At 43.2% G+C, this 24,780-nt stretch overlaps 1 protein-coding gene across 1 annotated transcript in view; it reads left to right on the top strand.

The window, feature by feature from the left end:
- Positions 1 to 24,780, top strand: part of LOC147727114 (spindle assembly abnormal protein 6 homolog) — a 574,453-nt gene that overhangs the window by 243,923 nt on the left and 305,750 nt on the right. The window lies entirely within an intron of this gene.

Raw genomic sequence — 24,780 nt, 5'->3', positions numbered from 1 at the left:
CCCTTTTATTCCTCGTCCTGAATTAGCTCTAGTTGTAGGGGCTACCACTGTGTGCAGAACACACATATCCTGATATTGCTTGGTTTTTCAGGCTACCATCCATTACAATTCAGAGGGTTACAGTTGCTCTGGAATTTGTAGCTATATTTGATTTTGAACCTCCAAAACTTGTTTCCATCTCTGAAGTTCTCTAGACATTATGCCGGCATCCTGTTGCTCATTTGTCCGATTCACTTGAACTTTTATGAGTGGGGCCCTAGATTTATCCCCACCAGATTTTTTGCTGTATACATCTTTTTTCTTTGGCCAGGCTCCCTTCTTTTTTCAATACTTTCATGTTTCAAAGTGTTCCAGGCTTGGTGTTAGGGCCTTTTTTCCTCTTGACCCACAGTCTCCTTTCGGCTATTCCACAAATTGCTAAGCATGGAAGGTCTGTAAGGTACTCCGATTTCTTCTTGTCTGTTAGTAGCCTTTTTAATAGGTCATTCCTCTCTGGCTAAAATGTTGTGCTGCCAAGGTGCCTTGATTTGAATGCCATGGCTATAAGTACCCCACTCTCACTATCAATCATCCAGTGTGCTGCTCCTCTGCTCTGCTAAATTAGCATTTCTCCACCTCCCATGACCTGTGCAGCCTCCTACCCTCAGACCAAGACCTGCTCCACCACCAGATCCAGTGTTGCCCTCTTTCCCGGAACCTATGCTGCTTTCCCTCTGGTGCTGCATTCTCCACTGCTCATCCTTCCCCATCAGACCTAGCACTCCTTCACCCTCATCTCTCACCAGATGTTGCACATTTGATTCTGTACTCTTCCAACAGTCCTCTTAATGCACCACTCTTCCTTTCAGATCTACCCTGCTTCTTCTTCTCTTGCGACTTGCACTACTTTCCCCCTTCATCCTTGTGGTGTGGTTGAATCCCTGAACCCTGCATTGTTTTCACCACCACTTTTGCACTCTGCTCTACTTCTTCTAAAACATTTAACTCTGCACTACTTCACCCACCTGTTTTGATCCTGCTCTTTCTATCATACACATTTGGGCCCTGCACCACATTCCTCTACCCTTCAGTATCTCTATCCCCCCACCCTGCAGACCGTACACAGCAACCTTGACCCTGCACTGCTCACATCCCTTGGTGCCGCACTTTTCTCACACCACTCCTACATAGTGCCAATCCGTTTGCCATTTTATAGTGATAGGGTATTTACCAAGCCTCAGTAACATACAACAAAGTTGTGAGCTAGTGCTGCACTGCAGACAGCATTGACATCACAAGCTGTTATGCCGTTTTATATAGCCCACAGCTGCCCCGACAAAGGAGCGTCCCAGCCAACTCTAATTAAATATTACAGGCAACTAGTAACTTTTCTTTACAAAAGTATTTGTGATATTAGAACTCCCTTGTAATATGTGGAATAAAGAGCTGCTTACTAAGCTTTATACTGATGGTATAGGTTACCAAGGACTTCGGAGAGTAAACGTAGGAACAAGTCCGCATTGACTGCAGTGGTGCATGTCTCACTCTTTGCTGGAAGTAAGGATATGCTCCTGCCACCCATGCACTTCTCTTCATGCCTTTCTCTTCCATGCATCACTCAAGCGTGCACACGACAACTGTTTTTTTTCTGGGCGTGGGCCAAAGCCAGGCAAAAACCACCACTCTAGTCAGGACAAGAGAGTTATACTTATACGATAACCCCTGCTCACACCCTTGTTAGCTTGACACGAGCAGCCAGGCTGATCTTAGAGGCAGTGTGTAAAGCATTTGCACGTAACCAACAGTAATAGAGTGGACGCACTACAAAAGGACACCACACCGGTTTAGAAAAATATCCAATATTTTTATATAATTAAGATAAGACCAAAAACGATAAAAATCCACACTGCTATACTTAAAAGTTCACCGTTTCAAAAATACGCTGATTAAAAAGGGTTCCCTGTGGGGATAGCTCTGTCCGGGCTACCACAGCGTCGTGAACAACAAAATCCAACAGTTCTGGCTGGTCGCTGGGTTGCGGTCCAGCTACGGTGTCGGGAATACCCGCAAAATAGTACCCGTGAAAAATGCAGCACAAGGAGACCCTTGAAGTCACTCGAGTTGCGGGTCGAGCTCCTCTCTGGTGGAATCAGGAGCGCTGGCACCGGCAAGCGTCGGGTGCTGTGGTGCAAGGTGCAGCGGTGTGGCGACCTGTGCCCCCAGGTCGTGGTGTGAGCAGCGGCTCGGTGGCGGCATCAGATGATGTTGTTGGTGAGACCAGGGTCGGGGTGTGAGATAAAGGCGGTGCTTGTCATGGTGCTAGCAGGTCAAAGTGCAAGCAGCGGCATAGACGTTGCTGGAGCTCTGTCGTCAGCTCACAAACTGGAGTCGATGGCACCGGCATCGGTAGGCCAAGGCTGCAGTGCAGGATTAGGGTGGTACATTGTGTGATTTACGAGCGGGGCCCACGAACCACGGTGCAAGCAGCAACAGGATTTCGGCAGGAAGAGGCGGCGTCAGGCCGTCCTCGTGAAGCAAGGCGGTGCGGAGTTGGGTGCTTACAGGTCGCTGTGCGAGCATTGGCTCGGTGGTGGCGTCAACAGGCGTTGTCGGTTAGACCAGGGTCGCGGTGCAGCGCTGCCTTCTTCGGAGGCTTCAGGACATGGAGTTGGCAGTGGCGTCGTAGACGTCATCAAGCTGGCGATCTTCGGGTTGCAGCACAAAACACACAGTCCCCAGTGCTGCGGGTCTACGAACTTGAAGTCTTTGCTGTTCCTGAGACTTCGTGAACTGGGGGCAATCTCTACCTCAAGCCATTGGAGAGACTCACAAGTTAGGTTGCAGAAAGTCCAGGCCTTTCACTGCCCAAGATAGAAGAAGCCACTGCAGGTCAGCCCAGCAAAGCACCCAGCAAAGCAGTTGTTCCTTTTCGCAGCTTCTCTGGCTCTTCTTTTTGGCAGTCTTCTTGATCCAGATGAGTTCTAAAGTTCAGGGGTCTGGAACCCAGTATTTATGTTAAAAAATCCTTTGATCTTTCAGGCAGAGGGTGTCTGTGCCCGGCCAGAACCAGTTGGGCCTTCTCTGGTGTGAATTCCTGGCAAGAGGTGGAGACGACATTTGTCAGAGGCAGTCTAGGCCCTTTGAGGTGAAAGAAAAACCTCCAAACCCTTACGCCATCATAGCCCAGGTCAATTCGGCCCTTTCCTGACCTACCTAGACTATCTGGAGCCCCTCCGGTCCCCCAGCCTTCTGTCATCCAAAACCCAGACAGGCAATACACATTCCAGCAGAGGCACAAGGGATGACTGAGGAAGAAAATACCCATTTTCTGAAAGTGGTATTTTCAAACGCAGAATGTAAAAATCACCTTCACTAAAAAATGCATCTTTAGATTCTGAGTTCAGGCATACTAAATGTTACCATCTTACCAAATTCCCTGGGCTAATTATGTTTATAAGATATTATAAACAAACCTTCCATTCTGTCCTATGGGGAACTGATAACCTTGCAATAGTGAAAAACAAAATTGGCTGTAATTCACTATTAGGACATGCCACACACACCATGGCATTTCCTACTTTTCACATACACTGCACCCTGCCCACAGGGGTACCTTGGGCCTATCTTAGGGGTGCCTGACATGTAAGAAAAGGGAAGGTTGGGGACTGGCCAGTGTGCGCACTGGCCAAGTCGACATGGCAGTTACAAACTGCATGCAGACTCTGCAATGGCAGGTCTGAGGTACCTTGTCAGGGCTACTCACGTGGGTAGCATAATCAATGCTGCAGGTCCACGAGTAGCATTTGATTCACAGGCCATGGCACACTCAGTGCACTTTACTAGGGACTAACAAGTAAATCAAATATCCAATTATGGGAACACCAATCCATAGCACAATTTACACAGAACATCTGCACATTACCACTGATCTGCAGTGCGAAAACTGTGCAGAAACGTTACGCCAGCAAAAACAGAGTCAAAACCGGGAGGTCAGAAAGCAAAAAAGTCAGAGGAAACACGCCAAAAGATGCCAAGTCTAACACAACACAACAAACAAATGCTATTTTTTCAGCATAACAATTTTGTGCTGTAATTTCTGATTGCGAAGTCCAAAACTGTAAAAAGTTGGCGATCCTTGAGCAAACAGAGCCCAAAGCTCTCAAATGTATGCCCCCCTCATGACCCCCCTTCTTCAGAGCTTAGCTGAATTGCTTATTTTAATAACAAACTACAGCAAACTAAACTGTTAGTAGGATGATATGACTTAATTTGAGAACCCAGATACAGCAGTGAGGATCACTGACGACAGGACCTCTCCGGAGGACGACAGGAGTTAACAATTCCAACCTATCTCTTTAGCCTTTTCCTAGACGTATTTTGACTAGCTACCTATTATTCCTTCTAATACATGGTGGATGGTGACATTGGAAAGTGGTGGGCATAAAATTATTGTCGTACTGCACTGCGGCAGGCAAGCGAGCGTAGTGACCCCAAATACCCTACAGGGGGTTTTCCCCTGAGAAATTGTTGAAAAAAGAGTGGACAAACGGTGGATTTTCACCAACAAAATATGTAACAGAGGCCCCACCCAACGACATATGCACCAGAGACCCCACCCAACAAAATATGTACCAGAGGCCCCACCCAACAACATATGTACCAGTGCCCCCACCCAACAAAATAGGCTCAGGAGGCCCCACCCAACAAAATATGCACCAGAGGCCCCACCCAAAAAAATATGCACCAAAGGCCCCATCCGACAACATACGCACCAGAGCCCCCACCCAACAACATACGCACCAGAGCCCCCACCCAACAAAATATGCACCAGAGGCCCCTCCAACAAAATATGCACCAGAGGCCCCACCAACAAAATATGCACCAGAGGCCCCACACAACACCACACGCACCAGAGGCCCCACCCATCAAAATATGCACCAGAGGCCCCACCCAACAAAATATGCACCAGAGGGCCCACCCAAAATAATATGCACCAGAGGCCCCACCCATTTTCATATGCACCTGAGGCCCCACCCAACAAAATATGCACCTGAGGCCCCACCCAACAAAATATGTACCAGAGGCCCCACCCAACAAAATATGTACCAGAGGCCCCACCCAACAAAATATGTACCAGAGGCCCTACCTAACAATATATGTACCAGAGACTGTTTCATTATATATGCTAGAAAGGTATACGTGCCAAAGGATATCGCCTTTCAAAATATGTGCCAGAAACATATCACCTTTAGAATATGAGCTCCTTGAAATACATCAGTTCAGGGCGTGAGCCTAGAAGAACCTATGCTTTACTAGACTTTACATTACTAACAAGTAAAAATTGTTAAACGCAGACTGTGCAAAGATAAAATAAGAAATAAGAATACAATTGCAGATAAGGGATACAGGCCTTTTTAATTTCAAAATAGACATCATAATGTTAATAAAGCTACAACAATGTTACTATGTCGAGGGAAGACATTACACTGCCTCTTAGTTTTTAGAATAGAACAGTCTCGTTGTTTAAAATAATTACTATAGCATTTCCTAAAAAGTAGATCGAGTATTAAGTTATTTAAAAAAACGGACGATTTGAATGAAGGAGAAAAGCACAGAAAACAGATGGTGTTCGTGGAAGAAGACAGACATACTCTCAAATACACGCTCGCACGCATATATACATGCAAATACACATAAACAATCTTGTACACACACACACACACAAACGATCACAGTTGTGTTGTGTCCTAGCTGACACAGTTAGGGGTTAATAATGTATGCCTACACTTAACACCCACCCACCACTGATGTCACAACACCACGAGACACAGCTAATAAATAGAGCCGAGCGCACGTGCTCGGGGCTCATTAACCAACTATACATCTGGTGTCTGTGTCACAGTTATTACCAGCATGTGGGCCTAGGGCCCCACGACACAACATTTGGGGACAAGGAGTGGTTCTAAATCCACGCGACGCAGCCACTGCTGAAAGGGGGGAGGAGAATGCTGCCCGTGTGAAGGGCACCCCCTGACGAGGTCGCGCCAGCCGAGAGGCCCGAGGGGTGTGTGCATTGCCCCGGGCCTAGCCCTCGATCAGAAGGTGACCGGGAGCCCCGCCGGGCGCTGCCGTGCTGCAGGAGTGCCCACGGAGAATAAGCTGACCGACCGGAGCCCACCCGTGTCTGCCGCGACGGTGCCCCGGAGAGGAGTGCTGGCTGGGCGGAGCCCACTCGCCACGGCCGCAGCTGAAGAATAGGCCCATAGGCCGGAGGTGAGCCCGGGTGCTGCGAATGACCCCGGGGAGTCGTGCATGCCAGGAGCGACCCCCCCCCATGACTGTACCGATAAGCGGAGCCCACCCGTATGGCCATGGCGCCTTGCGCCGAGAAATGCGGCCGAACATAAACTTTATATAAAGCAGTGCCAGCGGAGCCCGCCCGCGGCCTGCCTGAATCATCCCCTGCCCCGCACAGCGTGTGAAAAGGAGCTGCCGCGGGCGGGGAGAGGAAAAGCGAAAGCCCTTTTTGTCTGCACGCTAAGCGGAGTCCACCCGCATGACCAGCGTGCCTCGCCGGGTGTGAATGTGCCCCCAAAGAACATTACACAAGGCAAGACCAGCGGAGCCCACCCGCGGCCTGCCTGCAGCGTCCCCGCCGCGCAGCGTGTGAGAAGTGCGGCGGCGGGGTAAAGAAAAACGCCCGCAGCGTGTGGAGTGCTGCTGGGCGCTGTAAGCCGACAGTGGAGCCTACCCGTGTGGCCATGGTGCCCGAAAATTAACATTAAACAAAGCTGCGCCAGCGGAGCCCACCCGCGGCCTGCCTGCAGCGTCCCCCGCCGTGCAGCGTGTGGGGTTGAGGCTGCGGCGGGGGTGAAGAACCGTCAAAAGGGAGAGCCTGCAGCTGCACGAATACCTGACCCGGCGACCGGACATGGCCCCCAGCCCCCCCTGCCTGCGTGCGAAGGGACTGAGGCTGACGCGGGCAGGGAGCGAAAAAAAAGAAGTAAAGAGAAATGCAGCGGAATCAGGCCGCTCTGACCGCTTTTAGCACTGCAGTGCTAACTGCCACGGTAATCAGCCCCGGTGTTCCTCCTCTGCCCACGCGAGGACTGAGACAAGCTGCCGTGGGCAGGGAGGACAATGACACTAAAAACAAAAGTGCCGCCAGCGGAGCCAAAGCCCCCCGTCCCAGCAGCGAATGTGTAGAGGATGGATGCAGGCGGGCAGGAGGCATGAGTGACAGCCGGTAGTTCCCAGCTCCACGTGGAAGGGAGAGGAGTTGCACCACTGCCGAGCATCGTGGACCCAGACCCCCTCTTCGCACCATAAACACTCTTGTGTCCCACTACCTCCAAATTGCACAAGAAAAGAGAGGTGACTTACCTGGGGTCAGCAGTGGCTCCAGCCACTTCCTGCACACTCCTGGCAACAGCAGGTCCTGCAAGCCCGGGACTCCAAGCACCAACAACAGGAAAGAAGACCAGCAGCCTACACTGCCATCTAGTGGACACTGGGGAGAATTGCACCACAAGAAGCATAAAGAAGTAAACAAGCACAAGACCGCACAAGGGAAAGCCTACAGAACGAGAACAAGCCTGCAGCAACGCGGACATAGACTGAGACCCATCACCACTGCAGAAGTGACGCCTGTGGCCACAGGTGCTCACCGCAAAAGCAGGAGAGAAGACAACCTCACGCTGGACGAAGAGGGAGAGTCAAGACGTCTACCGCAAGCAGCAAGATTCAAAGGCAACCGATGGAAGAGCGCAAGTGTACCCCGGACGCGAACAGGACAGCGCCTAACAGAGAGGAAGCCACACCCAAAGCACCAGAAGACGTGCGAGGCAAGTACCCAAGTGTGAAGAAGAAAAGTGCGACACCCATGTTGCGAAGAGCGTCAACGCCAAAGAATCTAAAGAAGCGCAAGAAACAAAGCTACACTGAAGATGTACCGCGGCCGGTACGAAGTGAAGCAAGAACTTGTAACCGCAATGCACACTGACGTGCAATGGGAGAGTGACGCAAAGCTACCCCACAGCCAAAAGGAGGCGAAGAAACCACGCGCGGTCAACGTCCCCAGAAGCTAAAGAGCCTCACCGGAATCGCGTGCGACAAGTACGCCCACGGGAGAAGAGTCAAGGAGAGGTGACGTAACCCTCCGGTACCCGCAAAGCATAAGAAGAGCGCAGAATAAAGTGCGCCGACGCGCAAACAAAAGTGCGCCAATGCAAAAGCCACTCACCAAGATGATCGCCCGTGAAGGAAAAAAGAAGATAACCGACCTGCCAACAGGTCGCTGTAATGCTGACCCGCCATAAAGGCGCAGCAAAGGTATTCTGCCAAGAATTCAGGATGAAGATATCCTGCCGTAAGTCGTCCGTGAACTGAGAGATCAGGAGAATGTCCGAATAAAGACCCAGAGAGACGGACGCAACACTCACAGGAAAAGAAGTAATAGGAGGCAAGAGAGAAGATCGTAATGACCGGTCCAGTCACCGAAGAGTGGAGAGAAGACCGTGTCCTAATGACAGGACAAGACCAGACGGAAACACGCGGAGTGCACACTGCTTGAAGAAGCCTGGTCAGCAAGACAAAGGAAGAAAGGTGACCGTACCGTGTTGCGAAAAGGAGAAGGGAGAATGAGTGGCACAACGCCATGGAGAAAAGAATGAAGAAAGAAGTCATGTGGCACGACGCCAAGAACAACATCTGAAAAAGGTGAAGATGAAGAGAGGTGACACACACCACAACATTGTGTACAGTGAACCACACGTCCAGGAGAACACTGAGAGCACCAAGAACAGAACAGGCACCCATTCACAAGACCCCGACAACCCGTGGACGGTAGGAGAGCACAGGCCGGACCATTGGCAACACCCACCTTTGGGTTTGAGCAGAAGTCTGGAAGCGGAGGGAGCTCAGATGTCCTGAACAAGGAGAACTGACCAATCCACACCAGCCCGTGGAGATCCAAGGGGCAAAGACCTCAGGGACACCGGTGGCAGAGGGTCCCGACACGAGAGATGGATCCATCGCCGTCTCACCTGCACATCCCGGGAAGAAGAGGAACTTGTGCGCAAAGGCAGGAGTCCACAACTACCCTTCAGGTGGAGCTATGGACTTTGTGAGGTAGTACCCCCATCGTCTCCTCCATTCACACGCAGACTGTGGAGTTGGAGCAACGCTGTGGAATAATACCCGGCCCAGTGGAAACCTGATGAAAAGGGCCTCCGGGACCTCTTGTGGCAGGAGAACACCCGAGAGAGGGGCGTCCTAGTGAGAAGAATGTCCTTCAGACACTCCATCCTTTGTAATGTAAAGCCAAGCTGACTACAGTGAAGAAACCAACGGACCAGTAGAAGACAGCATCATCCCAGTCTAACATCTGGTCATCCTGTTTGACGTCATCCTCAAAAACAACATCGCAGTGGACTGACCAACACACTTCCACGGCGCAAGTCCACAAGCGCACGCCCACCAAGAACCAAGACGTCAAGCCAAGAAGAACTAAAGTTTCAGCAGCAATTTCCACCGTCGTCATCAAGCAAGCAGCTGAAGAGACTAAATGTAAATTTGTAATTAGTGTATAGTTATGTACTTCCTCCCACAGATTCGGACTTTTGTCTTTCCTTAATTTTTATCAAATTTTGGGAGGAATGTTGTGTCCTAGCTGACACAGTTAGGGGTTAATAATGTATGTCTACACTTAACACCCACCCACCGCTGATGTCACGACACCACGTGGCACAGCTAATAAATAGAGCCGAGCGCACGTGCTCGGAGCTCATTAACCAACTATACATCTGGTGTCTGTGTCGCAGTTATTACCAGCATGTGGGCCTAGGGCCCCACGACACAACAGTCATGCTCACTCACAAAAGCTATTAAAATAATTATACCTTGTGAGTGACTTCCGAATTCGACCTCGCTGTGATTCTTGCCCCGGATTCTGACTCTAATGAATTGCGCACCAGTATAAACAAGCGGAAGCTGCTATGAATAATAGCTTTTGCTTGTCCTGAAACACAAGTTACTGCCCCATCAGATGGCAGGATAGGGCCGGAGGCAGGTCCTTCTCCCCTTGCCTGGCATCTTGTAGGGTTTCGGGATGCAGAGTGATAAGCCCCACTGAAGCCTCATTAGCAGACATGCTGCACTGCCCAAGGCGAGTGCTTCATGTCTGCTATAGACTGTGAATGTGTGAGGTGGGCTGAAGAAGCCACCGCCTGACACATGCGCAGTTTAAACAGGAGAGTGGAGCCCCCTTTGCTGCTGGCATGATGTTGCGGTATAATTTGAAAACAGACACTCGTTTTCCTACAAAAGTGCAACTGCGACATCATGTCAGCAGGTAATTAAAGATAAAGCAGGTTTTAAATTTTTGTCGGTTGGTGGTTCGCCGCCCCTGCGCTACCTGTGGGCGAACCGCCACTGCGTAACTCTATCTAGAGTTGAAGAGATGGGTAACATTTTAAATTGGGATACTCTTTATGTGCACAATCAAATGCAGTATAGAGACTCACTCAAATGTGTAGAAATCATTAAGCAGAACAATTGAAAAAATATAAGCATGAGCCAAATGTAACACAATACGTTTGTGGAAATGGAAATCCCTGTTTAACGAGGAATAGAAGGTTGTTACCTTCATAGATTGTAGCAATGTCTTTAAATTCTTACACACTGGTGCAAAGAGACAATTTGCAAGTCTATAAACCGCTGCCCTTCAGTACTTTTTTCAATACTTCAGGTTAGCTGCTCTTCAATAGGCTGGGGGATTTGGGCTTGAAATTCAGAGATGCCTAATTAAAATACAAGATAATTGGAAACAAAAAGGGTCAGGGATGTGTGCTTCTGCAACCGACCTGCCTGTTAAAAGACAGTACCGTTTCTGAGCAGTCTGAAGCCATTTTCTTTTCTTTGGACATTTGCTTAACGTTTCTTATTAAAAATAGTTCTAACATCAGAACTCGCTTGTCATTTAAAGAATGACAAACTGGTTATCATGCTTTCTAATCATCTGACAAGTCACATAGAGGTCTGCTGTGCGTAAATGTGGGAACACATGCACTTTATACGATAACAGAACTCCAGGCTGACCTGCAATGTCTCTATTTAAGATAGGACTTATTTTTTAAGTCATAATACATGGTGGTATAATAAATCGCAATTCCAATCCCTCTGTTAATCCGTTGTCTCCTGCTTTTTTAATTAGAGATATTTTGATTGTAGTGATATAGGTGGAACATATATTGATAAAATAAATACATCTTTAAAGCAGCTTCGAATTTCTTGCAAACACAAACGTTTACACCTTTTAAGGAAAGTCCGCATCAGGAAATCGAGGATCAAGTTCAAGGTCCTCTGCATAATGAGGAAAGGACCAGACTATTTATGCACACTTGCACCCCTACATCATTCAACACACTTTCAGATGGCCAAAGCATATTTATGCATGCATGTATTTTATTTATTCATTTATTTCTATCATATAAAAGACAGACCAAACCATATCAGCGGGGAAAGGATTGGATTTCAACTTATTCAACTAATTTAGCATAATAACTGGCTTCCTACCACTTCCTTAAAAACCCAGCAAGGATTGGTTCTATACTATATGGCCTCAGCCTGAAAACCTTCTACCACCACAAGACGTCCAATTTATTCAAGGCACGATGAGTAGAACAAAGGAACCTTCTTAGACAGTTAGTTGGGGAAATAAACTGGTCCTGTCTCAAAAAGACATTCAAATACTAGGGTTGAGATTTAGAAATGAACCTTGACCTGCATATAAAGACTTTGAAGAGGTTTCCACAGGTAAGAAATTATGACTTTTATTAAGCCCAAATTCTAACCAGTAAACTGCATTCTGGAGTTTCTGTAGTGTCTTTGCTTGTGGGTAGGGAAGGCCTGAATAGAGAACTGTATAGTAGTCAAGCCCTGACGTTACCAAGGGTCCCTACACTACCCTTGAGATTTCTCCAAGGACAATTGAAGGACCCTGTGAAATTGTCAAAGGTAAAACTTGAATCCCCTATTGTGAATCATTTTATATTATGAGGGGTTAAGCTCAAGTGTGCATTCCCTAAATATCTGGGATATCTAACAGTTAGTGATGACCTGTAGAACATCAAGTGGTTAGATGGGCAGTGAAAGGGAAGGCAGGTTAGATTTTGGACCGAGAAGAATGATCTATGTTTTTGATACAAAAATAAAACTTGCAAAAGTGTTCATGCTTAGACGTTGTGTTCCAGCAAGGGGCAAGGATAGATATTAAGTAACAGGAGACATAGTGTTCAATCATGCGATACTTAGCTTGTAATTTGCAAATGTGAAGAGATAAAAAAATAAATTTTAATTTGCTAAGTTTTGCCATCTGTTTCTAAAGTAAACCAATGGATGGCATGGTATGACATGCTCACCACTGAGCATGCGCATGAAAAAAGCTGATCATGAATTACCATGTTGGAGGTGGTTGGAAGATCCTATATTACCCACGCTGTTAACTCTCTCAAACCTTTAAGATATTGCCCCAAACATTCAGCAGCTCAGCTGTAGTCTCATGTTTTGGACGAACTCCCAAGAAATTATATTGTTCCATGTGATGTTACTTTTTGTAGATCTTAATAATCCAAGTAAGCCAGAAATTACACAACACTTGATCAGTAATAATGTGTGTAATGTAAAGGTTTTCAAAATAGGGGTCAGAATAGACAAGCGAGTTCTTTAGCACCAGTGACACTATCACTAATCTAAGAAGTGTATTTAAAAGCTTAAAAATCAGATGTGCTTGGAATTGTGCATGGGTATTACCCACCATGGCATATCCTTATGGATTCATGGTCCTAAAATGTGAAATGGATTGAACACATACCTGAGAGCCCAATCGAACTACATACTCTTCAGAGGACTACAGAAAACCAAGTTCATTGGGCTTGTTAAAAACTGAACTGCATACAAAAAAGAAATGTGATGAACATCAAATTAGGTCCCACCTTTCTAATACATACTTGTCACCTGATGAACCTAGACTTGTGCCCAAGACTCTGCCTCTTTTTGTGGTTGCTTCAGTGCACTCAGAGTTACACAATTCTTCGAAATTAACTATATATTTCTGGATTTGGGCTTTTGATCTAAAGCAGTGAAATAAACATTTGATAATGTTTGATAATGACTGTGAATTTTCAGGTTAGGACATTTTAAAAAATCGTGTCTTAAAAAGGTCTCAAAAGCTAGATTGCCTTTTAATTGTTGATGTAACATTGAAGTGATTGTGGGCTCTGGCAGAGATGCTTTGGCTTCACAACCCAACTGTAGTAAGTTATTACAGTAGAGTAGCAATGGCATTTTAATATTATAACTGACTCGTGGTATCACAACTGGAGAGTAACAAAGGAGGTCAATACAATGACAGGCGGACCTGAGTCCGCCCGCCAACGTGGTGGGAATCGGGACAGCCCGCCATGCATGCGGCGGTCCCGCACACCAAATTAGGATGCGATCGCCACCATGGCGGTTGCATTTTACACTTTAACATTGCGGCGGGTGCTGCTGACTGCAGCACCCGCCGTGATGTTACAAATGCATGTTGTGCATTTCACTGCACTATGTGGCAGGCACCACATGGTACCTGCCACTTGGTGCAGTAAAATGTAGGGGGGTACCATGGATACCCCCAGTGCACAAACACCACCCCCAAACACAAGGGGGCCTGCAATGGGTCTCCAAAACTAATCCCCACCAGCCTTTCAATGGTGGTTTACCCATCCTAATTTGGTGGACGCTGACTGCTAGGCACCACCACCATTTTATGGATGCAGACCGCTGCGCTAGGCAATCAGAATGATTGCCTGTAGTGGTTTCGTGGCGGATGGTCTTTGCATTCACCACGGTTGCAGTCTGGATCCCCCTGCCATCGTAATGTGGCAGGGAGAAAATCACGGTCTGATGGCGGAAGGCCCACCTCCTCACTGCATGGGGTGGCGGGCCTTCTGCCATCATAATGACCCCCAAAATTATAAACAGGTTTTTGTACAGGAATTGCAGAATCCTATCTAATAAAATAATGTAAAAAATACCTTTATGGGTATATCACTGAATCCATAGTATTATAAATCTATAACCACACTTGGCACATGGGCAGAATGAGTCAAAATAATGGAGGCAAGTGAGGGGTTTAATGCCGAGAGGAAAAAGATTTTTGAACTCTCCTCACAGTGGAAGGAAAGTAAGGGAGACCCTGGAACAAGTTTAATGAAAAGTCGAAGCACACAACACAAGAAAGCATGAACAATTGTGGTCTACATGAACAGTCTTAGCTGGTCATCTTTCATTCTGAGGAAGTTACAGAGGTACTATCCTTCTGCATCTGTTCCTTTTAACTGGCTGTTCCTTATTGGTATCTGGTTTTAATTGTTCTTGGTGGGAGTGTGTATTCGCAGTGATAGGGCACCACCAGTGTGAGATATACTCGATAAAAATATAAAAACAGGGCTTGTCTGCCAGTGGCTTTTAGTCTAGCTCCCTGCTTGCTATTGGTCTTGCCCCTCCCCCCACCAATTCATGTGGCTACAGTGTCCACTGTGCTTCTCCTTGCTGCAGTAATCTCCAATGCCTCTTCTTTCTGTGTAATCTGGCCTTGTGGGTGAATGTTTGTGTTTCTTCCAGTGATAGGGAGGGGAGGGGCAATGGTGGGTGCCGGGGCCTAACATTGATCCAAGAACACTCCATCTTTCTTCTATCAAAATGTAGTGTTTCTATAAGAAAACATCATTACGATTTGTAATTTTCTTTATAGGTTCACTCATTTTACCTGGAAACACGTCCCAGAACAAAAATTGCTCCCTGCCACCTTTTTCTTTTTACAGATGGACAAATGTGGATTTGTAAAGAGTTTGAAGTCCGACCAGGTGGTACTGTGTTAACTGCATAGATATATTACTATCTCAGTGAGTTGTTGGCTCATAGGTGACTTTCCATCATGATAACTCAGTGTATTAAATTCTTTCCATTAACTACTTTTGTGTTCTACAGTTTAAACCTGACATGACTCAGGAATGCACACATCCTTGAGGAGCATTACATTGTGAGATTATAGCAGTTATCTGTTGTATTTATAAATTGCAAAACTGTGAGATCATTAATAATATAAAAAGGTAAGACAAGTTTTTCATGATATGGTTCTCAGATATCAAAGTAACCTGGCAAATGACTGACAAATATATTAAAAAGCAGAGTAAACTGCACCAAGTTACAGTTGATGAACATGAATGCCTTTTGATGAATTATACCACCAGCACAGTAAGCACTCTTTTGTCCAGCAGCTGAGACTGTAACATGTACATTACTAGGTGATTGTGTCGTAGAAGCCTTAGTTTACCATTCTAATTCAACCCATCCAAATACTTGTTAACATTCCCTGCAGGGTAAAGATGTTCACATTCTAATTGGTTTATTGCATGCATATCAAACAGTGCATTTTTCTATTACAACTTCTAAATCAATTGATTTAGGAATTGTGCTAGGGATTTTATTTTTCTCTATTCATCTTGTCCGAGGTATCAAAATAGTATACCTGCAGGGGAGACGCGATCCAAGATGGCCGCCATGTGAGAGTCTTCGTGCGATTTCAGTCCTTTTTTTAAATCATTTTTATGATGATTTCTCGTCCGAAACTTGCTTTAACGGAGGTCGCTGCATGTTGTAGGCACTTACCAACATTGTGGAGCTATTTTGGACGATTTTGAGCAGCAGAAGTGGTTCTTCTCATTGCCTGGTTCCAGCTCCCTGCACAGTATTAAGGTACAGCCAAGCTTCTTGTCAGAGGGGGCGGAGTGAACATTCAGGAAAAGGCATGCCTTGGGCCTAGCCACTCCCCCTGTCCATTTTAGCTGCTGCACCAGTGTTTTTCTATCTCTTTTCACTGCAGTGCATTGTTCCTGCATTATTTTGCTCCTGCACTTATAATTTGGCTTCTTTTTCTCGAAAATGTCATGTAAAGTCACATTTATATAGCGCTACTACCACTCCATGGAGCATCTTGGCGCTTAAGACCAACCCAGATGGAATAGGTTGGTGGACTAGAGGCAACTCAGAACACACTACACACTTTACACTAGTGCCCTACAGGCAGCGTCAGTGAGGGAGAAAATCCATGTCTTCAGGGATTTCCTAAAGTGGCTCTCATTAGACATAAGCCAAAGCTCGGGTGGCAGTTTGTTCCAAGCCCTAGAACCTAGGACAAAAAGAGATTTTCCTCCTTTAGTGACCAATCTAAATCTGGGCGTTACCAATAGATTTTGATTGGCGGACCTCGGGCAATGAGCTGGCTGATAACGTTTAAAGCAATTGGACAAGTACCTGGGTTCTTGTAGCTGAAAAGCTCTAAAGGTGATAACAAGGACCTTAAGTAAAATACGCTGGTGTATTGGTAACCAGTGAAGAATCTTGAGCGCGGCCGAGGCAGATGACTTTCTGGGCCAGCGAAGTACTAAACAGCATGCTGGACTAACTGCAGCCTGTGGAGCACTGCTTTATTAGTTCCTGCATACAGGCTGTTGCAGTAGTCCAGTCTAGATGTTATCAATGCAACTGCCACTGTTTTCCTTGCTGCAAGAGGAAGAAGATCAAAAAACTTCCTAAGCGATCTAATGATATGGAAGCACGTGCTAGCCACGCCTACCGCTTGCTGCTTAAATGACAATTGGTCATCAAATGTGATGCCCAGGTTGCGAGCAGAAGAGATAGTGTTGGGAGGGGCTTCAGCATCCTCGGGCCACCATTGTATGGGGGAAAACAAGTTTTGAGGGCCGAAGGGCAAAATTTCCGTCTTCCCGGAGTTACATTTGAGGTGATTGTTATTCATCCACTCAAATGTGGCCGTGAGACAGTTTTTCATATTTTCCTCTGCTCCGGGCAGCTCCCTATCCAACACCAGGATAAGCTGCGTGTCATCCGCATATGATATAGTGCTAATCTGATAGGAGGCGATTAGATCAATGAGGGGTACCATGTAAAGATTGAAAAGTACAGGGTTCAAACTAGAGCCCTGAGGGGGACCCCTGAGCTGATGACTTTTTCTTCAGATTTAAAATCACCCAATACCGTGACTTGACGTCTTTGGTTGAGGAAATTTCTGAACCATGCCAATACTACTCCTCCTATACATGCGTTACATAAACGGTCGACCAAGATTGTGTGCGAGACGGTATCGAAGGCCGCCGATAGATCGAGTAAAATCAAGACAGCCTTCTTCCCTTGGTCCATCGCCATTCCCAGGGTCTCTGCCGTAAACAAAAGGGCAGATTCAGTAGAGTGTTTAGATCTAAACCCTGATTGGTTGGTGTGCAGGATGTTATTCTCCTCAAGAAAATTTGTAAGTTGGTTATTAACAAATTTTTCCGTCAGCTTAAACACCACGAGGAGCAGGGAAATAGGACGCAGGTTGGAAAGAGTGGTTGGGTCAGGTAGAGCCTTTTTCTGAAGGGGCTTGACCGCTGCAAGCTTATATTCGCTGGGGATTTCTGCCGTAGCCAATGATAAATTGATAATGCTGTTGATGGTTGGGTTTACCTCCTCAACCAACGCCTGTAAAACCATAGGCGGACATGGGTCAAAGGGGGATCCAAACTTACTTGCTAGAATGGCCTGGTATGAATCCTCTAAAGAAATGGGCACAAATGAATCAAAACAAGTGGTGTTAGTTATTTCATGGCCCGACCTCATCTTTTCGGAGTTCCTCGAGATAGATGACACAGGAGGGAAATCCTTCATGATGTCTAAGATCTTCTTCTCAAAATAATTAGAGATAGCATTACAAAGAAGTAACAAGGGGGGAATTTCCTGCGAGAGTGCTGTGGGATTGATGAAACTGTTGACAATCTTAAAACTCTCCTTCTGTCCATTACCAGAGGAAGAAATAGCCTCTAAATATTATGCTTTTTTGCCAACTTGATTGCGGCATGGTACTTCCTTCGAGCAGTTTTATAAGTGTCACGGGCAACAGCTTCGTAGTTTCTTCGCCACCTCCGCTCTAGTGATCTCACTTCGCCTAACTCCATTTTTAAGGCTAATGAGAACCATGGGGCACTCTTTCTATTTTTGACACAGCTTGGATTTTTATTCTTCGTTGGATCCGAGGACGGTCCAAATGTTGCCATCCACTCACAGAATTGCTGGTTATCTATCGAAGTGTGGCCAGTTAGTGCAGGTTTACTCTCTCTTAATTTTTCCAAGAGGTCTAGCCGAGTGAGTGAATTTTTCCAAACCGGTTTACGACTGGCATTAATTATTTTTGTACTTTTCACCGGGACATTATGTTTTGGAATGGAATCTAAAAGTACAATTAATAATAAAAGGAGGCAACAGCAAGTTTCTAATATTGGAGGAAATTCAGGCACTTTGTGTCAACACAGACACTATTGCGTCTGAGATAAAAAATGTGCGTAAAGAAATGGCCAGCTTGTCAATGAAAATATCAGACAACTCCATCAAAAAACAAGATAATAAAGTCAAAACTGATTCATTATTTCCTCTTGTGATCAAAAAATCACCAATGTGCTCAACACTATTGGACTTGGAAAATCGTAATAGGCAATATAATCTTCGCCTTTTTAATTTGCCTGAAGATATTGAGGGGAATAACTGTAGACTATATCTAGAGAATTTGTTACCGAGTCTTTTGCAAATAAAATTCTCTGAAATATTTTAAAATGATAAAGTTCATAGGATTCCCTCACATAGGAACCCTCGCAATACCAAACCGTGACAAATGATCTTTAAGGTATTTCGACATCACCATTTGGTCCTCATCAGAAAGGCTGCTAGAGAGATACCTTCATTGATGGTAAATGGTCACAAAATATTTATCCACCAAGATTTCGCCAAAGAAACTGTTCTCATTCGCAAAGACTTTTCTGCTATTCGCTCTCAGCTGCACAAATATGGCCTCTTTGATCCATCGACGATGCGTATTTGGAAGGATAATTTTTCAAAGTCTTTTCAGCGCCCAGACGATTCGCGTCATTTTTTGGATCAACAGTCACAACATTCAATGGATACAAAGGACTCTGTTGCTTGATTTTTGACTCTGGTTTTTATATTCTGACGCAGTATTGAAATTTCTTTCTACTGGGCTCCAGCGGTTCCGGTCATGCTTGGAAAGCGTGTGTGCATTTCACATTTCATATTTATGTACTTTTTTGTTTTTTTCTATCTTTTTTCATTTTTCCTTTCTTTTGTCCTTTTCTGGAGCTACCTTCTCCTCTTTTTCTTGATCTCTTTTTCTTTTCCTCTTCTTCAGCTATTTTCCTTTTTTTTCTCATATGGCTAATTTCCATAATATTAAAATTGTTTCATTAAATGTTAAAGTGTTACGTCATCCAGTTGGGGAACGTCGTTTATGACGCAACTTTTAGCACGCAGTGCTATTACAACGCGGTTTTTAAATCGCATTCTATTACAACGCATGACTCTGGGGGGCGCTCAAGGATAGGGAATACTTTTAATTTACTTTCCAACACCTTCCCTAGTGTCAACGGGGACTGGTGTTGGAATAGTAAATTAAAATATTCACTATCCAACACCCCTTTGTGTTATGCGTTGTAAAAGAATGCGTTATAAAAACCGTGTTGTTACAGCATGCGTGCTAAAAGCATGCCTTGTAACAACGTACATCCCATCCAGTTAGGCGTACAAAGATTTTAGATTATTTTGGTAGCTGCAAAACTGATATTTGTTCTATACAAGAGTCTCATATTGATGATAAGATCCTAGAGTACATGAAGAAGAAATGGGTTGATACTATTGTATCTTCTCCTGCTATTAGTAGGAAAAATGGTGGTTTTGCAAACAAATTACATTGTCAAATTTTGATTAAAACTTTTGATAAGGAAGGTAGATATATATTAGTTAAAATTAAAGTTCATGACTCCATTCTCTTTTTATTAAATGTTTATGGACCTACGGCTGATGACCCGGTGTTTTGGAATAATATCACTACTGAAGTTCTAAAGTTTGGTAATGCTCCTTTAATTGTTGGAGGTGATTTTAATGTTATTTTTGACCCTTTACTACAGGTGTCCCCAAACCAGTCCTGGAGGGCCGGTTCCATGCCAGATTTTTAAAATTACTACATGTATCTGAATGGGGATATCCAAAAAATCTGGCATGGATCCGACCCTCCAGGACCGGTTTGGAGACCCCTGCTTTACTAGATATGATGTCTTTTACTAAGTTTCAAACTTCTAAGGTTTATTTAGCTTTTAAATCCTTTCTTAAAATTACCAAATTAGTTGATATTTGGAGATTACATTTTCCTATAGAAAAATGTTATACATTCTTTTCCAATCCTCATAATTCCCATTCTAGAATTGATTGTTTTCTGGTTTCTAGGCAACTAATGAATTCACACCTAGCATTGGTAACATTGACATTTCAGATCATGCTATGATTTCTTTGGTTTTGAATGTGGAATCCACTTACACCAAGCAATCTAGATGGCAAATGAACACTGGCATAATGTTAAAGAACAGTAACAAAGCTAAACTTTTAACTGCTATTCAAGAATTTTCTGTTCTTAATCCTGAAGGATCCACTTCTTTGATTAATAGATGGGATGCTGTCAAAGCGTATATTAGAGGGGTAACAATTTCTATTACGGCTCATGAGAATAAAACCTTTCATGCTAACAGTAAAACCTTACAGAACCAGATTGGGAAATTTGAACGACTTTATATTACATCCAATTACCCTCAATAGAAGTTTAAATTATAAAAATTACGTTATGAATTCAATTCACATCTTAGTAAAAGAGCTGGTATTCGAATCTCTAATGCCAAAGCAAGATTTAGTTTTCATGCCAATAGATCAGGCAGAATGTTAGCTAATTATTTACGCATTAAAAAAGATAAATCCCAAATTACTTCTATTCATGGTTCTCATGGTAAAATTGCTCTCTCACAATGATATTGTTAATGAATTTTTGAATTTTACTCTACATTATATAATAGACCAGAGTCTCAAGATGTGTCTGTAATAGACTCCTTTCTAAATTCTTGTGATTTACCCCAAATCTCGCTAACAGATAAGAATAGTCTAGATACTCCTATTACTAAAGAGGAAATCTTATCAGCTATAAAATCCCTTAAAAAGAATAAATCTCCGGGTCCTGATGGCATTCCAGCGGAATTTTATAAAGAATTTCAATCCCACCTTTTGCCTTTTTTACACCAACTTTTTACATTCTTTGGATCAACAGGTTCTACTGCTGGATCTTTTACAGAAGCCCTAATTATAGTACTTCCGAAACCAGATAAAGACCCAATTATTGTCCTATATCCTTAATTAACCAGGACTGTAAATTATATGCTAAAATACTTGCTTCCAGGTTGGGGCCTATTTTAAATTCTATTATACACCCTGATAAATCGAGATTAATGAAGAATAGATACTCTGCTAATAACACAAGATCTCTGTTGCATGTCATTGAACAAAGCCCTTCTTTATTGCTCCCATCGGGTATTTTATCCCTAGGTGCTGAAAAAGCATTTGATAAAATTCGTTGGCAATTTTGATTTCATACATTATCCTCATTTAATTTTGGAGACACTTTTATTCGCATGATTTCAGCTTTATATTACGCTCCTACTGCCCGTTTATTTATTAACGGCCAAATCTCTTCCCAATTTTCACTTTTTAGAGGTACTAGACAAGGATGTCCTCTTTCTCCTCTATTATTTTTAATTGACATTGAACCCTTTCTTATTTCAATAGAAAAATGTGATAATATTAAAGGAATTAACATTAATAATGTTACTATAAAAACCCTTGCTTATGCGGAAGATGTGCTTTTATTTATCAGTGATCCTGTATTTTCGTTTCCCTTTTTAATGGATATTATAACTAAATATTCTAACATTTCTGGTTATACATTAAATACCAACAAAACAGATTTTTTTCCTTTAAATGTTTACTGTACTCCTGATATGCTTCCCATCCCGGAAATTATTTGGCAAAAGGGCAAGTTAAAATATCTTGGGATTTTATTTGCCTCTTCTATAAAACCAAGCATAACTTTAAATTGTGATTTTATCCTTAATTATATTAAAGTGAAGACGTTTAAATGGTTATCATTGCATCTTTCCTGGTGGGGCAGAATGGATTCAATTAAAATGAATATTGCTCCCAAAATCTTTTATACCCTTGCCATGATTCCTACACAATTTCCACTAAAGTTTTATAAAGATATTGATAAATGTTTATCTAAATTTTTATGGAACAACAAACCTCCTCGCATAAGTTACAAAACATTAAAAGTACCTAAACGAAATGCTGGATTTGGTATTCCAGACTTTTTTCTTTATCAAAAAGCATTTATCCTAAAACAAAGTTTGTTGTGGTTTAATCATTCCTTTTTATGTAGCCTGCCTGCTTGGCTTAATATTGAACAATCAATAGTAAGTCCATTTCCTTTACCTTCTCTGGTGTCCATGCATAATAATGCTAAATTGTTTCAAAAATCTGTTATTGTTAAATCTACTAAAATGTTATTTAATGACCTGATTTAATTTTTCTTTCTCCTATGAACAATACAATTGAATTATCATTATGGTATAGTGATGTTATTAAATTAGATAAGAATATTAATTATTGGTATTCTTGGATTAAAGACAGTATTTTTTATCTCAAGGATGTTCATTATAATAATACTTTTTTTCCTTTTGAAATATTGCAAATAAGATTTGGTTTTCTTGAATATGACTATGTCAAGTATCAGAATGTATGCAATTCCATCTTAGGCTCCTTCCCTAATGATATTCCCTCTAATATGCCTGCTGATTTATCACTTTATATTCAAACAATTTCTTACTCGTCTCATGGTGTTTCCATTCTATATAAAAAGGTATCTAATTCTTTAGGTAATAATATAGAGATGATTGCTACTTTTTGAAACAATGAACTTTCACTTGATTTATCTATGGACATATGGAAAGATATTTGGCTCAGTAACATTTCTGGTTGGTTACCTGTTTCGATTTATCCAACTAATGCCTATATATTCTATAATTGTTTATGGACTCCTTCACGATTATTCCGAGCTATACTTATTCCGCCTGAAGAGTGTTGGCATTGTAAACTGCACCCAGGTATTTTACAACATATGCTTTTTGATTGTCCATTATTTTCAAATTTTGGTCTGATGTTTGGAATATCTTACAAAAGATTTTTAATATTCAAATTGATGTTTCTTATTCCTTAATATGTAAATCTGCTATTGTTCCTCACCTTTTACCTGATTTAGAAGGTAAACTTTTTAATTTCTTAGTTTCTGCTGCTTTAAAATCTATCACTTTTTGTTGCAAAGATGCTTCTCTTTTATCTGTTAATGCTTGGTGGTCTTGGGTTATCTTTTTAAGAAGAGGTAACCAACTATCACTAAAAGGGATTAATGACAATTGTTTGTCTTATGGATCCTTTTGGTTACCTATTAATTCTTATTTATCTTCTTAATATTGTACTAATTGTATTATTCTTAATTCTTAATATACTGTTTACTCTTAGGCTGTATTTATGTAGCTCTTTAGATTGGTTATGCATTCTCGGTTCTATGTAACCCCTTCCTTCCCTTCCCTCTTATGTTTCTTTTGAGTATTTAATATCTTTTACCTGATGTATTTTTTCTTCTTTTTATTGATATTGCTTATTGTATGAATTTTGTTTTTAGGTATTTTTGCTATATAGTATTGTTTTGTGTATTGTCTTTGTTGGTTGCATCTATGCAAAAATGTAATAAAATATTTTGAACATAAAAAAAAATAGGATACCTGCATGGATGACTCGAGTTTTTCCATTATATTTGCAAGTTTATCCTCATTCTCAAGTACTGAGCAAATCTAAAGTTTGAGCTATACAAAACTTTTTAAACTGGCATCACTGTTTTAGGTATCCGCTACTGACAACGTGTTCGGTCTAGGCAAGACCTTTTATTTCCAAGACATGTCCTCCACTTAGAGTGGGCTTTGGGTCAGCCCCTTGCTTAAGATTAGCTAGCTTTGCTGTCTGACTCACATTCCTGCTCCAAATTAGATATATTTCCTCCCTATTTCTGTGCCCCGCTTAGGAGCATTTCGGTATCACAATGTTTTCATTGGATGATGTATCCTTCCACTGCCGATTTCAGACCTTGTTTGTTTTTATTGCAGGGGAGGGACTATTTCCTCTTCTCCTCTCTTCACCTGACTTCTCTCCTCTCCATCCCTCTCTCCTCTACCCCCATGTCAAACCTCCCACCGAGGATCATCTAGAACCCTCACCCTTTTGTTTATTTATTTTTCAAACTTTTGAAAAAATGATTTATACTTTTTTGCCTGTTATGCTATTGCTGGATAGCCAATTTAAAATTATTATCTGACCACTCCAAGATGGCTAACCTATTATGCACAGCAGGCATCTTTTGATGGGTTTGTTTTATCTTAAGAAATCCCATTCAAAGACGGCCACTGCAGTTGAGTGCTAATCAAGCACAGACATCTATAAATGCCATTTGTTAAAACAAAACACAATGCATAACTGCCGTGGATGCATATCAATAGCAGCCACTTTTGAATGTTTTTTTTAAACAAGCCCATGTTAAGAGGATAGCCATGGTTGCACATATCTTTGCAGCAGTTAATAACACTAAGAAAGCGTTGACCAGGGCAATAGGATTTTACCACCAAGACCTGTTGACTTTGCCAATGCTTACTTCTTCTCATTCGTTAGCACTTGTGTTATAGCGATATGATCAATAACTAAGCATTTTCACTT

Source organism: Lissotriton vulgaris, chromosome 3_1 (genome assembly GCF_964263255.1).
Source record: "Lissotriton vulgaris chromosome 3_1, aLisVul1.2, whole genome shotgun sequence".
NCBI lineage: Eukaryota > Metazoa > Chordata > Amphibia > Caudata > Salamandridae > Lissotriton > Lissotriton vulgaris.
This window is presented reverse-complemented; position numbering and strand designations above follow the sequence as displayed.